This window comes from Rutidosis leptorrhynchoides, chromosome 9, assembly GCF_046630445.1.
Source record: "Rutidosis leptorrhynchoides isolate AG116_Rl617_1_P2 chromosome 9, CSIRO_AGI_Rlap_v1, whole genome shotgun sequence".
In the NCBI taxonomy this organism is placed as follows: Eukaryota; Viridiplantae; Streptophyta; class Magnoliopsida; order Asterales; family Asteraceae; genus Rutidosis; species Rutidosis leptorrhynchoides.
Window position 1 is genome coordinate 273,157,658 of NC_092341.1, and position 14,281 is coordinate 273,171,938.

Sequence of the window (14,281 nt, forward strand, 5' to 3'; positions counted from 1 at the left end):
CGTTAAAGGGTGCAGATGATATTATTATTAAGGCTTGGAACTCGGTTGTGTCTAATTTTAGACCTGACTGTGAAATGTCCCGTTCATATTGATTATAAACGTTCTATATTAATTGATTTCGTTTCGAGGTTTTGACCTCTATATGAGACGTTTTTCAAAGACTGCATTTGTTTTTAAAACAAACCATAACCTTTATTTTATCGACAAGGTTTAAAGGACACCACCTAGATTATCAGAAATGATAATCTAAAAAATATCACACTTACACACTACCAATATATATTGGTTTACAATATTAATATGTTACAAACAAAGTAAATTTCAAACGCAGTTTTAAACAATATAATACAAGCATGCTGACTCCAAATCTTGTCCATATATTAGCATGCAATAGCGGAAGCTCTTAATAATCACCTGAGAATAAACATGCTTTAAACGTCAACAAAAATATTGGTGAGTTATGGGTTTAACCTATATATTTATCAAATCTAATAATACACCACAAGATTTCATATTTCAATACACATCCCATACATAGAGATAAAAATCATTCATATGGTGAACACCTGGTAACCGACATTAACAAGATGCATATAACAATATCCCCTATCATTCCGGGACATCCATCGGACATGATAAAACAACATCGAATTACTAAAGAATCCACTACAACGGATGGGGTTTGTTGAGCCTAATAGATCTATCTTTAGGATTCGCGTCAATTAGTAGACTGGTTTACTAATTCTTAGGTTACCAAGTAAAAAGGGGCATATTAGGCTTCGATCGTTCAACCATAGAAAGTAGTTTCATGTACTTGTGTATATTTTGTAAATCATTTATAAAACTGCATGTATTCTCATCCCAAAATATTAGATTTTAAAAGTGGGACTATAACTCACTTTCACAGATTTTTACTTCGTCGGGAAGTAGGACTTGGCCACTGGTTGATTCACGAACCTATAACAAATATGTACATATATATCAAAGTATGTTCAAAATATATTTACAATATTTTTAATACGTTTTAATGTTTTAAGTTTATTAAGTCAGCTGTCCTCGTTAGTAACCTACAACTAGTTGTCCATAGTTAGATGTACAGAAATAAATTGATATATATTATATTGACCCAATCCACAACCCAGTGTATACACGTCTCAGGCTAGATCACAACTCAAAGTATATATATTTTTGGAATCAACCTCAACCATGTATAGCTAACTCAAACATTACTGCATATAGAGTGTCTATGGTTGTTCCAAAAAATATATATACATGGGTCGATATGATATGTCAAAACATTTTCATACGTGTCTATGGTATCCCAAGATTACATAATATATTAGAATACATGTAAAATACAATATAAGTTAGCTAGGATATGATTTGTATAGAATTGTTACAATATTTCCCATAGCTACAACAATCAAAAAATATCCAATCTTGTTTTACCCATAACTTCTTCGTTTTAAATCCGTTTTAAGTGAATCAAATTGATATGGTTTCATATTGAACTATATTTTATGAATCTAAACAGAAAAATTATAGGTTTATAGTCGGAAATATAAGTTACAAGTCATTTTTCTAAGAGGTAGTCATTCCAGTCGAAAGAATGACGTCTTGATGACCATTTTGAAAAACATACTTCCACTTTGAGTTTAACCATAATTTTTGGATATAGTTTCATGTTCATAAGAAAAATCATTTTCCCAGAAGAAAAACTTTTAAATCAAAGTTTATCATAGTTTTTAATTATCAAACCCAAAACAGCCCGCGGTGTTACTACGACGGCGTATGTCCGGTTTTATGGTGTTTTTCGTGTTTCCAGGTTTTAAATCATTGAGTTAGCATATCATATAGATATATAACATGGGTTTAGTTGATTATAAAAGTCAAGTTAGAAGAATTAACTTTTGTTTGCGAACAAGTTTAAAATTAACTAAACTATGTTCTAGTGATTTCAAGTTTAAACCTTCGAATAAGGTAGTTTTATATATATGAATCGAATGATGTTATGAACATCATTACTACCTCAGGTAATATGGATAAACCTACTGGAAATGAGAAAAATAGATCTAGCTTCAAAGGATCCTTGGATGGCTTGAAAGTTCTTGAAGAAGAATCATGACACGAAAACAAGTTCAAGTAAGATTTTCACTCGAAATAAGATTATTATAGTTATAGAAATTGAATCAAAGTTTGAATATGAGTATTACCTTGTATTAGAAAGATATCTTACTGTAAATAAGAAAGATTTCTTGAGGTTAGATGATCACTTTACAAGATTGGAAGTAAGCTAGCAAACTTGGAAGTATTCTTGATTTTATGAAATTAGAACTTATAGAATTTATGAAGAACACTTAGAACTTGAAGATAGAACTTGAGAGAGATCAATTAGATGAAGAAAATTGAAGAATGAAAGTGTTTGTAGGTATTTTTGGTCATTGGTATATGGATTAGATATAAAGGATGTGTAATTTTGTTTACATGTAAATAAGTTATGAATGATTACTAATATTTTTGTAATTTTATGAGATATTTCATGCTAGTTGCCAAATGATGGTTCCAACATGTGTTAGGTGACTCACATGATCTGCTAAGAGCTGATCATTGGAGTGTATATACCAATAGTACATACATCTAAAAGCTGTGTATTGTACGAGTATAAATACGGGTGCATACGAGTAGAATTGTTGATGAAAATGAATGAGGATGTAATTGTAAGCATTTTTGTTAAGTAGAAGTACTTTGATAAGTGTCTTGAAGTCGTTCAAAAGTGTATGAATACATATTAAAAAACTACATGTAAATACATTTTAACTTAGTCGTTTAGTCATCTTTAGTCGTTACATGTAAATTTTGTTTTGAAACCTTTAGGTTAACGATCTTGTTAAATGTTGTTAACCCATTGTTTATTATATTTAAAGAGATGTTAAATTATTACATTATCATGATATTATGATATATAATATATCTTAGTATGATATATATACAGTTAAATGTCGTTACAACGATAATCGTTACATATATGTCTCGATTCGAAATCATTAAGTTAGTAGTCTTGTTTTTACATATTTAGTTCATTGTTAATACACTTAATGACATGTTTACTTATCATTTATCATGATTAAACATAGTGTATCAATATCTTAATATGATTCATATGTATTTAGTAAGACGTTGTTATAAAGATAATCGCTATATATATCGTTTCGAGTTTCTTAATTCAATAAACTCAATTTTATGTATATAACTCATTATTAAAATACCTAATGAGATACTTACTTATCCTAATATCATTTTAACTATATATATAATCATATATATGTCATCATATAGTTTTTATAAGTTTTAACGTTCGTGAATCACCGGTCAACTTGGGTGGTCAATTGTCTATATGAAACCTATTTCAATTAATCAAGTCTTAACAAGTTTGATTGCTTAACATGTTGGAAACACTTAATTATATAAATAATAATTTCATTTAATATATATAAACATGGAAAAGTTCGGGTCACTACAGACTGTTACTTTCGAAACAAAATGAAATCCGTTAAACTTTCCTTGAAAAGTTGGAGTCATAGTTCGTTACATAATTTAGATGATGAAATTTGACAACATGATGAGTCTGTAAGCAGGTGGGAGTCAGAAGCTGAGTCTCAGACACTTTTTGATTCCGAAAGAGAATGCTGGTTGAAGGAAAGAAAATCGTTGTTTGACAAACAGAAAATCATACGAAACACGATGAAACAGAAAGCTTGAGTTAAATGAGCGTTAGAGGGTGATGAGAACGTCCAGTATTTCCACAATTTTGTTAAGCGTCGTAACAACAAAAACATGATTCCTGTCTTATCTATCAACGATGTTTGGTCAGAGAACCCCACTGAGGTAAAGGATGAGGCTACTATTCTAACTTATTTAAATTGCCTGATACTAGTTTTGCAGGTACTCTGGACTATAATTTGAACCATATCCATCGAAGTGACAATGACATGCTCGAAGCTCCAATCACCGAGGAGGAAATCTGAAATACAATCCATAGTTGCGGTAGCTCGAAATCCTCGATCCCGACGGTTTCAATATTAAATTTTACAAAAAATATTGGTGGCTTATCAAGGGAGACCTTTTAAAAGCTCTCGAATGGTTTTGGTCTCATGATGAAATTTTGCGGGGTTGCAATGCAATGTTTACCACAGTAATTCCCAAAAAATATAACCCTATAGCTTTATGTGATTATAGACCCATTAGCCTCGTCGGTAGCTATTATAAGATATGTTGGTCCCGAAATAACAATAGGAGTATTGTAGAAGGGGTGAATACAATTTCTTTTCGTTTAAACAGATATTGTAACATTTAAGTATCTTTAAACAAGTAATTAAATAAGAGTCATGAGTAATTTTCGACTTATTCTTTTATTGATATAAATCTCAAAGAATCATAACTATTCAAAGGAGGAATAAATAGTTGGTTGATACAGATTACACCTAGAATAACTAGAGAGGATATCTTAAGCTTTTACAAAGTTTAGACTCTATCTAATTAAACCCACTCCACTAAATATTACAATAGTGAAGATATTTATTTATAGGAGTCCCATTAACCATGTAATAGATCAATTGTCCACTAGTACATAGGATGTCTGTACTTGTGTCGACAATATCATCACAGAACGTGCTCTCTTTTTTTCCTCTTTGGTGACTATTCGCAGGAACACCCCAAATTGGTTTGGCAATACTATTTGAATAAACAAATAGAATGTTTGGTTCCCTAGGTGTTGACAAAGTAATAACTCATGTCTGCACATGCGTTAAACTTCTGCATTCCCACGTGGTCTTGTATGGTCACTTGTCAGTCGCCGACGCATGTCCTTTTCTGTTCAACTTTGTCTTCAACTTCTGTTGATTAGTACAATTGATGTAGACCACACAGAAAACTATTATGCTTGTAATGGAGCATAATTGTCAAAGTGTTGTATGCTTCTACCAGTTGTGCTGGTTCTTCAACTGGTTCACCTGATCTTTCTTAAGTTTGCTGGGAACACATCCTGTGCTGGTTGAAAAATATTGTCTAACTTGTGCTGATAGACCAGGCAACATACTAAGACACTTGACACAACAACATATGTTGATTATAGATAAGTAAACCTACGCTGGCCGCACATAACAATTAGTGTATATAATGCTGTTTTGTTATAATTAAATCCTTAAACATTTTGGGGAATCAACAATCTCCCTCTATTTGATGATGACAAAACCTATGACTCATAAAGAAAACACTAAGGCCCGACACTAAAGGACTTTTTAAAAAATTAGCAGTGAAATTGTCCCTTTTGAGGTTTATTTTTGGGATCTTTTGCTGAGTTATCTATATCTTATAAACTGATATGATTTTGAAGAATAACTCATTTCACATTCATAAAATAATAAATAGATTTCAATACAATGAAAATGAAATAAAACAAAAGATCATCTAATGAAGCAGCAAGGTAGCTATCTTTATCTCTCCGATTTTCCCTTTCTTCATCAGATAGCTCCTCCTACTTAACTCTCCAGGCTTCGAAGAATAATTCAGGCAGGTCTTCAGGTTTGAATGGTTCAAAATGATCAGGTAGAATGATGAGATCTCATCTGAATGGACCACCAACAGATTTCTTCTTCTTCTTAGACATTTCAGCTTTCACATCTACTGTTGGTGCATTGGCATACTTGGCAGCTTTCGTGAATAAATCTTGCAGTTCAGGAATCAACATCTCCATAAGCTACCTGGTCACTGAGTGGATGGAAATACTTCAGTATTTCATCGGCAATAGAAGTAGCTCTTCGGGCTTCTTCTCTGCTTATCAACTTATCAACAATAATTTCCATCCTATGAGCTTCTCTTTCATCAAGGTTCATTTTTTGAGGAGTAGGCATTCTCTGTACAACTGGTTCATCTTCCCAAGTAGTGTGTTTGTCATTTTTCTTTGGGAAAGATGGAGGATATGTGTTAGGTAACTCTGCTGTGCTAGAAGGACCCACTGGTTCATAAGGATGATGATTACTCAGTGTCCTGTCAAAAGCAGCACGGAAGACTGATGGTAAAGGTGATAAAGTATAAGTAGAATTACCATCAGTCCAAACAATTGAAGCATCAGAAGCAGTTATATCTTCTTTATTAGCACCCGGCTCATCCTCCTTTGATGGGTCTTCAACACTTCGTTCACCCAGCAACACACTTCTGGATGGGTCTTCAATCACAACACTCCTTGTTGTGTCTTCAGTACCAGCTGACTTAGTGATATCAGCTGGTTAAATAAGGGTTCTTTTATTAGGGGTTGAGTATCCCTAGCAGCAGATTTCATCCTTTGTTTAATAATAGGCATGGGTTTTAGGTGATGGTTCTTGTATTAGCACTGGTTCTTGTGCTGCCAAGATGGGAGTTGAAACATGCTGATCCCCCTCAGTAGCAGACTGATTAGTCTCTACTGGTTTATCTTCATTACCAGCAAAAGGTTGAACAACCTCTATTGGTTCTGCTGCACCTACTGGCTGTGCAGGAATCGCTGGTTTTCATCCCAGAGGCTAACCACTGCATAAATACAGCTGATTTTTCTTTTCTGGATCTATCAGACTGCATGTACTCTTAAAGTTCTTCAGCAGTGATATTTCTTATTCTTTCAGCATATTTGCCATCTTCTTGTCATATTTCACCATAAATTTAGCTTCTCTTTTTCGCTGATCTTTCCTGTGCTGTCTGCGACTAAGAAGCTTGTCATGAAGTTCTTCTGGTTCACCAGTGATACTTATGCTATAATTGATGTTCTATATGTAACAACCCTGCTTTTTCCGTCACTTCCGTTAACTGTCCGTTAGTTGATTTAGCGGTGATTATTTGACTTTTGTGTGTTTTAGTGTATTAAATGCAAACGTGATCCTTGGAGGGTTATCTAAATTAATATGGGTTAATATTAATCGATAAAAATATTTCGAATAAAGAAATACGATAAAAACGTTACGATTCGAATAATGAAAAAAAATGTTTTTCGAGCAACAAAACGCTCGGATTTATTTTTAATAATTATTAACTTTTTAAAAATATTTAATTTAGTGAGTTTTTAATAAATTAAACGTTTGGTTGCGTTTTAGCGATCGGTTCCGGGCCTTCGGTACATGTAAACGGCACTTAAAACGGACCACGAATAAACGCTTTTGCAAAACGAGAGCCTGGGAACCCCATGTGGGCCCCATTCAGCCGAAACCCCCACCCCACCCCTTGTATTTTTAATTTTTGCATACTTGAGGGACTTGGTTGCTAATTATTGATATTAGGGATTAATATAAATACAAAGTGATAACCTAATTTAATCATAATCCCCTACACAAAATTTTGGGCAGTCGATTCTCCCATCCCCCTCCCCATCGTCGACCACCAACCACCCCAAAACCACCATCAAACTTGATCAATCGATTAAACGTTCTACACGAAAAGTGCAATTCTCTTCGTTCTCTACGCATAGGTGTGATTTGTTTGACGATCAGAGATATAATTTTACAAACCCTAGATCTAAAATTTCTGATTTTATAAAGTTTTATAGATTATGTTGGTCAATTGCTCGATTCATCGCGTTTGTTTGTGTTATTAATCGTTGATTTGTTCGTATTGATTGTTTTGGGCGAAAACCGAATTTGATATTGATGGAACTGATATGTTGAACTTATTTTCTGTAAATTATTATTATCTAGATGGAAAGAGGTCGAAAAATTAATAACGTTAGGCTCAAGAATCAATTGATTTCGTTATCGTATGCTCTAGTTATGTTAAATCGAAGTTTTGTTGTGATCTTGCCATGAATCCGAATTTTTTGAGTTAATTGCTTTGTGAATTATGTTATGACAAGTTAACTATTGTATAGATGACTCAAAAATACTCAAGTTAGACTAGGATATCATGCAATTTGGATTTGTATAGCTCATGTTATGCTTGTTTGAACGTTCTTGAAAAACTGATTTGCTCATTATTTTGAAATTGACTTTTTAATTCGTTTTCCATGAGTTAATGATTTAGGTCTTTACATTTATGGAACATTCATATGTTTTAGTTATCTTTTCATCTATGCCTTGCATCATTTGGATTTGTGAAACTTGAGTAATATGCGTATCGAAATGGTAACCTGAATTTAGTCCAAATCTGTAACGTATGCACCTATAGTCTTATAGCATGAGTTGTGGACCTTTTGAGACCTTTCCCTTTTGTATAATGAAACTCTGTATGTTATGTGACTTATGTTTAGTTTATGTAAAGTCGTGAAAACTGATTTATTGTGCACACTAAGGCCATGGTTACGATGACTTCTGATTTGAGCTGAAATAGAACATCCAAATTTATTGAATTAACTGTACTAATTGGCCAAAAAAATATGACTAAAATTTGGATATATGGTAATTTTATTTGTCCTTGAACCATGACCACTGACCTAGCTTGATTTTCATGTCCCTAGCTCCGGTTATATTCAAACGAGATTGGTGCGCAGTCAGAAACTGATTTGGTGAATCATAAATGCGTCCATTCTGAAACCCGACTTATATGCATCGTATGAGACCCTGCTATTGCTTTTTGGAAATATTTATGTCTAGTTAAGGTCTGGAATGTTTCATACTACCATGTATTACGTGATATGTGATATTGTGCATTGTTTGCAACTTTTATATGACGCTATGATAGACGATAAATTGAAATCGCGTAATTGACTAATTATGATCTGAAACTTGTTAGTTGACTTAGGGTTGATATGTTGACCAAAATTTGACATGAACTTACTGATGTTGACTTTAGTTGACCACATTGACCAAGTTTGACTTTTGGTTTGACTTTTGTTGACCTGCATAAATTAGTTGACTTTACTTTGAAATGAGTCGAGTCGAGCAATAAGACAACCTACACTATGAAACTACTATATTATATGACATAAATAATGACCAACCTATATACGTATACTTAGTTTTCTTTAGTCGGATATAAACTATACAAGTTAATAGCTTACGTTTGTTCAAGAGCTATTCAAAGGTGAGTCTACAGTCCCATTTTTACTTACTATTTTTGGGATGAGAATACACGCTGATTACTTACATTTTTATAAATTCCTTTTATGATTGACACAAGTACTTATTATTTATTGCATATTGAGTTGTGTCCAAAAATCCCCTAGCTTGAATACTTTTATTACCTTCGGGTAAGCACAATTTAAATGGACGGATCCGTTAGGTTAGACAAACCTTGCCCAAACAATATTAACCGTGGCGCATTTACTTTGAACTTTTTATTACACTCGGACAGGTGTAAACATTTTTATGGGGTAAAGGGAGTGTAGTGGCTTCTATACTCAGGTCATTGTTAGTATTCAGGTGCTTAGGAATTATGCAGTAATTTAAAACTTCGGGTTGTGCATATTAAAATCTTGTGGTTAATGAAATTAAAATATTTTTTGATAACTGTTTTTCAGACATTGTTAAGCTGTTAAACCTGTGGATTCACCAACATTATTGTTGACCTATTTTTGCGTGTTTGTATTCTCAGGTCTTTAAGAGGTATATGCTTCCGCTGTGTTTGATGATTTGGTTTGGCCGTGGAGTCAACATATTTTAATAAAGTATAACAACCCTCATATTTCCATGCCTGAATTGACTAATTTGACTATAGGGTTGTTATCCATACGTAATATATAATTAAATTTGACATTGATCAAATATTTATTTTTAGTCGACACTTTTTGTTAACTAAAGTTTACACTAATTATATAAAATAACTTTAGTTAATATTAATGCGTATTATATTTAAAACTATATGTAACATAATTATTAATTAAATGATAAGTTATTTTAATCATTATATATATTTTTAGCTTATAAAAAAATAAAAATAAAAAGAAATAAGATTTTTTTTATAAATTAAATAATGAGCCCATGAATTTTGACTAAATATTTTTAAAAACAAAAACTTATTAAAAACATTTTTAACATATTTTTATTATTTTGTCAAAATTGGCACCTTTATTTTATTATTTTTTTTTCTTTTCACCAACCATTTTTACCTATAAATACATGGCTCCTCATTCATTTTTTCTTGCCAAACACAAAAACTTAAGTTATTCTCTCAAAACCTTGAAGAAAATTTGAGGTACTTTCTATATTTATAAAAAAAATTTCAATATTATAATTTATATTTATATTTATGGTATATTCTTTGTAAAATTCGAAATTAATTATGTTTATATGTTATAATTAGTATTATAAGTGTTATGATGCATAAAAATAATTTTGATAATTTATGAAATATTATTTATAATTAAATACGAATTATGTGGTGTTTAAACGTAAAAAAATGTAAAATTCGTAATAAATACTTTTAACCAAAACTAAAATATATATAATTTTTTTCTGAGTTTTTAAAACTTATATAGATCTAAAAAAATTATAAAAATAATTACTTGGGTCGAATTGGTATTTATTATATAATTAAACTCTATTATTATGTAATTCGAAGGTAAATTAAGAATAAATATAAAATAATAAAAAATATTTTTTTATATATTTTTCTACAGGTTATTAGACTGATAGAAACTTATAAAAATTATAAAAATAATTATTTGGGTTTATTTAGTAATTATGTAGAATTAAAATTGTTTTGTGAATACATTAAGGGTAAAAACAAAAATAAATACAAAAATATAATAAAAACATTTTCTTAAATTTTTCTACTAATCTATATGATTAACTAAGACTATAAAAATTGTGTATGTAATTTTTAGATATTTAATTTATTATTTAGACATTTTTGAATAATGTTCGATTAATAAAACACTATTATTTTTGAAGTAATTTAGGTATTTATTTAAAGGTAATTATATTTAATATATATAAGACATACTAAGGTATAATAACTAAATATTAAATAAAACTTAGGTTATATTATCACATATATAATTATTAAGTACATTAATAATTCGTTGTGTGTATACACCTAAAGTGAAGGTTAATCAAAGATAATGTATAATTCATGTGAACTTTATCGCTACTCACGGTCGTAAGTGAATGATGTCTAGGTTGCCATTTATGGGTAAGCTTGTGGATCTCGAATGCCATGACTTAGATTCTAGTCAAGAATCCTGGGCCCCCGGTTACATCTGGTCATTCCTGACTTATTTGATAGCAACGAAGTTTGAGTAGAGTTGTACAACATCTTGCTAAAGATTAACCCGAACTTTCTAAAATTGGAAAATTACTATAAGTGGAAACTTTCCATAAATAGTAACCTTCCGAAAATGGAAATTCTTTAGTGAACCATTACTATCAATATAGTACTATATACTATTGTCTGTTAGGCAATGTCTGATCATACGTTCTATCTCTAGGTTGAGATCTCGGTCACGTCCTTCTGTTCAATTCTTTCGTGTGCTACTAAGTTGAACTTCATAGCCCCACTTTTTACTGTTTCATAACTGTTTTACAACTTTTGGGGTGAGACACATGCTTGCTTTATAACTGTTTTACACTTAGACACAAGTACTAAATTGTTAACTATGCTGTCATGCTTTGATTCATGCTAAATCCCTACCGTAATATCGTCAATTGCTACGTTTAAATGCAAACTTAATTATTGTGAGTAGGCCTATTGAGAGTAACGTCTCTAACCATTCGACCGTTGGTCTTTGGTTACATAATAATGATTCCACGACACTGACAGTACAAGGTGTCATAGGGTAAACTTGTTTAGTAGCAATATTACAAAATGCAGCAACACTTTTAGATTGATATTTCTATATCATTCAACTTTAAACTAAATCTTGTGGTCTAAAACTTTGGATATTATTTATAAACCTGTGAATTTCACTCAACCTTTTCGGTTGACACTTTAAGCATGTTTTGTCTCAGGTGATGATTGATCTAGCTGTTTGCAACTTTGTGATGATAGATTTGATGCTTGCATGGAGTCCACATCGCATATTATATTTTAGTTCATAAACATTTATTTTACGTTTTAATAATAATGTAAACATGTATTATTGCTTCCGCTGTTTTATTAACAAAGGTTTTATTTAAAAAATCTCATATAGAGTCGTTCTCGTTTATACAACTGTGTTATGATATGATTGGTCACAATTACTCATGGTCCATTTTGGGGGGTGTGACATAAAGACAATTATTATTTTCGCATATAAACTTTTGCATATGTTTAATACTATTGGTTTGTGGTTACGATCACAATAGTGTTACTTATTTTGGGTTTATTGACTAATGTTTTAAAAGTCAAGTTTTTAATAAAATTAAATGCGATTGTTTTGAAACGTCCCATATAGAGGGCGTAACTGTGAACTGTGGGGACCTTTGATTAACACGCCGTCAGATGGGAATTTGGCGGGGTGTTACAGTTGGTATCAGAGCATATCGGTTACCTAGGACTAGGCTGCATTAGAGTGTCAAATTTTAGGACGTCTTTTGAGTCTGGACTGTAACCCTAGACTTGCTAAGTTACGCTACTTATTACCTTACTTGAACGATATGATTGCTAAGTGTACTAACCTTGTGTTTTTCTTGAGTACTTGATGACTTCTTCTAATCCTGTCATTCTTACCGACTCCGACACGGAATCCGAGGAAACCGTGCAAGCACAAGGGAACACTATACTCGAGTTTGCGGATGATACTGAGTCTGAACCCGAGATGAAATTCGAGCATGAGGAAGAGCCGGAGATGAAATCCGCCACATAAATAACATTTTTTTATTGCGGGAAGGGAAAGTATTTTTGTTTTTTGTTTTTTTAAATTCACGAACATTAAAATTAGGTGAAAATATGAATATTCAAAAAACAGACTTTGTGATAAATGTTATTATTTTATCCAGAAAAAGCTTGAAGAAATAACATTCATCGATAAATGTTATTTATGTTAACATTCATCGTGATGCATCTTATTCTTCGAACATTTTTTTTCACCTTCTGTGAATTTTTTTTTTCAAATTTAGCCCATATATTATTGTTTGAATTATCTAAATATTAACGGCGAGTTTCACAGAAATATAACTTTTTCAGAACAAGCACTTGTCGGACCTATCATAGGCTCATAGCCCATTTTTCAGCTTATTTGGCTGGAAAAATAAGTTTCGAACCCGTACAGTAAATTCGAACATGATTAGTATAAAATTATGTCCGAACCTAGATTCCAACATGTTTGAACATTTCATGTATTTCGATAAGAACCACAGTTTGTGTTTTTTCTGAAATCGCACAAAATACTCCACCGTTAGATATAAGTAAAAAGGAGTTTGAACTTAGACCATATTTGAATCTGGTGTATAAGTTCTAACTTACTATTTCCGGTCATCGAATCTGAAAATGGGCCTATAGTAGGTTCGAACAAAGGCTTGTTCGAATGGAACCTATGATGTACTTTTACAAATTTTTTGGGGGAAAATGTTTCGAGAAATTCTATGATTACAAGTATACAAACAAAGATTTACAAAATGACATGGAAGTCTAGATCAACTAATCATGCATTTTTTCCTTTTCTGTTTCTTACTTTCATATTCATATGTAATTGGTGTTGATTTAGTGTGCGCTTCATAACTTAAATTTCTATTACTGCTTATATACAAGCATATGAAGTCATACATAATAGGTATTTAAACACCAATTAATATATATATTTTGATATATAATTATAATTATAATATATAGTTTTAAAAACATAATTTAATTAAATGCGATTTAATTAAATATAAAATAAAAGACTTCCGTTAAACTACTCTTGTATGGTCTTATTTTAATGTTTTATTTTTTGGATTACAAATAAATATATAAAAAAATAAAAAAATATCCTTATGTCGTTTTCTTTTGGTCAGCCGATACAAGCTAAGGCCCAATTTTGAATTCAAGTTTTTATATACCATAATAGTGTCTTTTGGTAATAGTGGTGAACAAATAAACAGCCGAAAATTATTTTGTATTTTATTATTCGATTTACGGTACAGTCACAAATATAATAAGGTATTATTTTTCTAATAAGGTTTTACAACCCTATTGTTAAAAGACGGCGATATACGAAAACAATTAATAACTCACTTTTGGGTTGGAGATAGGTGGCTAAAAAAAGGTGACTGAGAGTTACAAAACTTCTTTTTAATTTTGTGTTTATCAAGTTAACAATACAGAAAGATGTTGATGGTTGATGGCTACAAAAGAATAAGAGTACAATCACAATTCCTTTTGAACTTTATTGGTCAATTATCCTTCTTATCTTATAAGGATTTTGGTC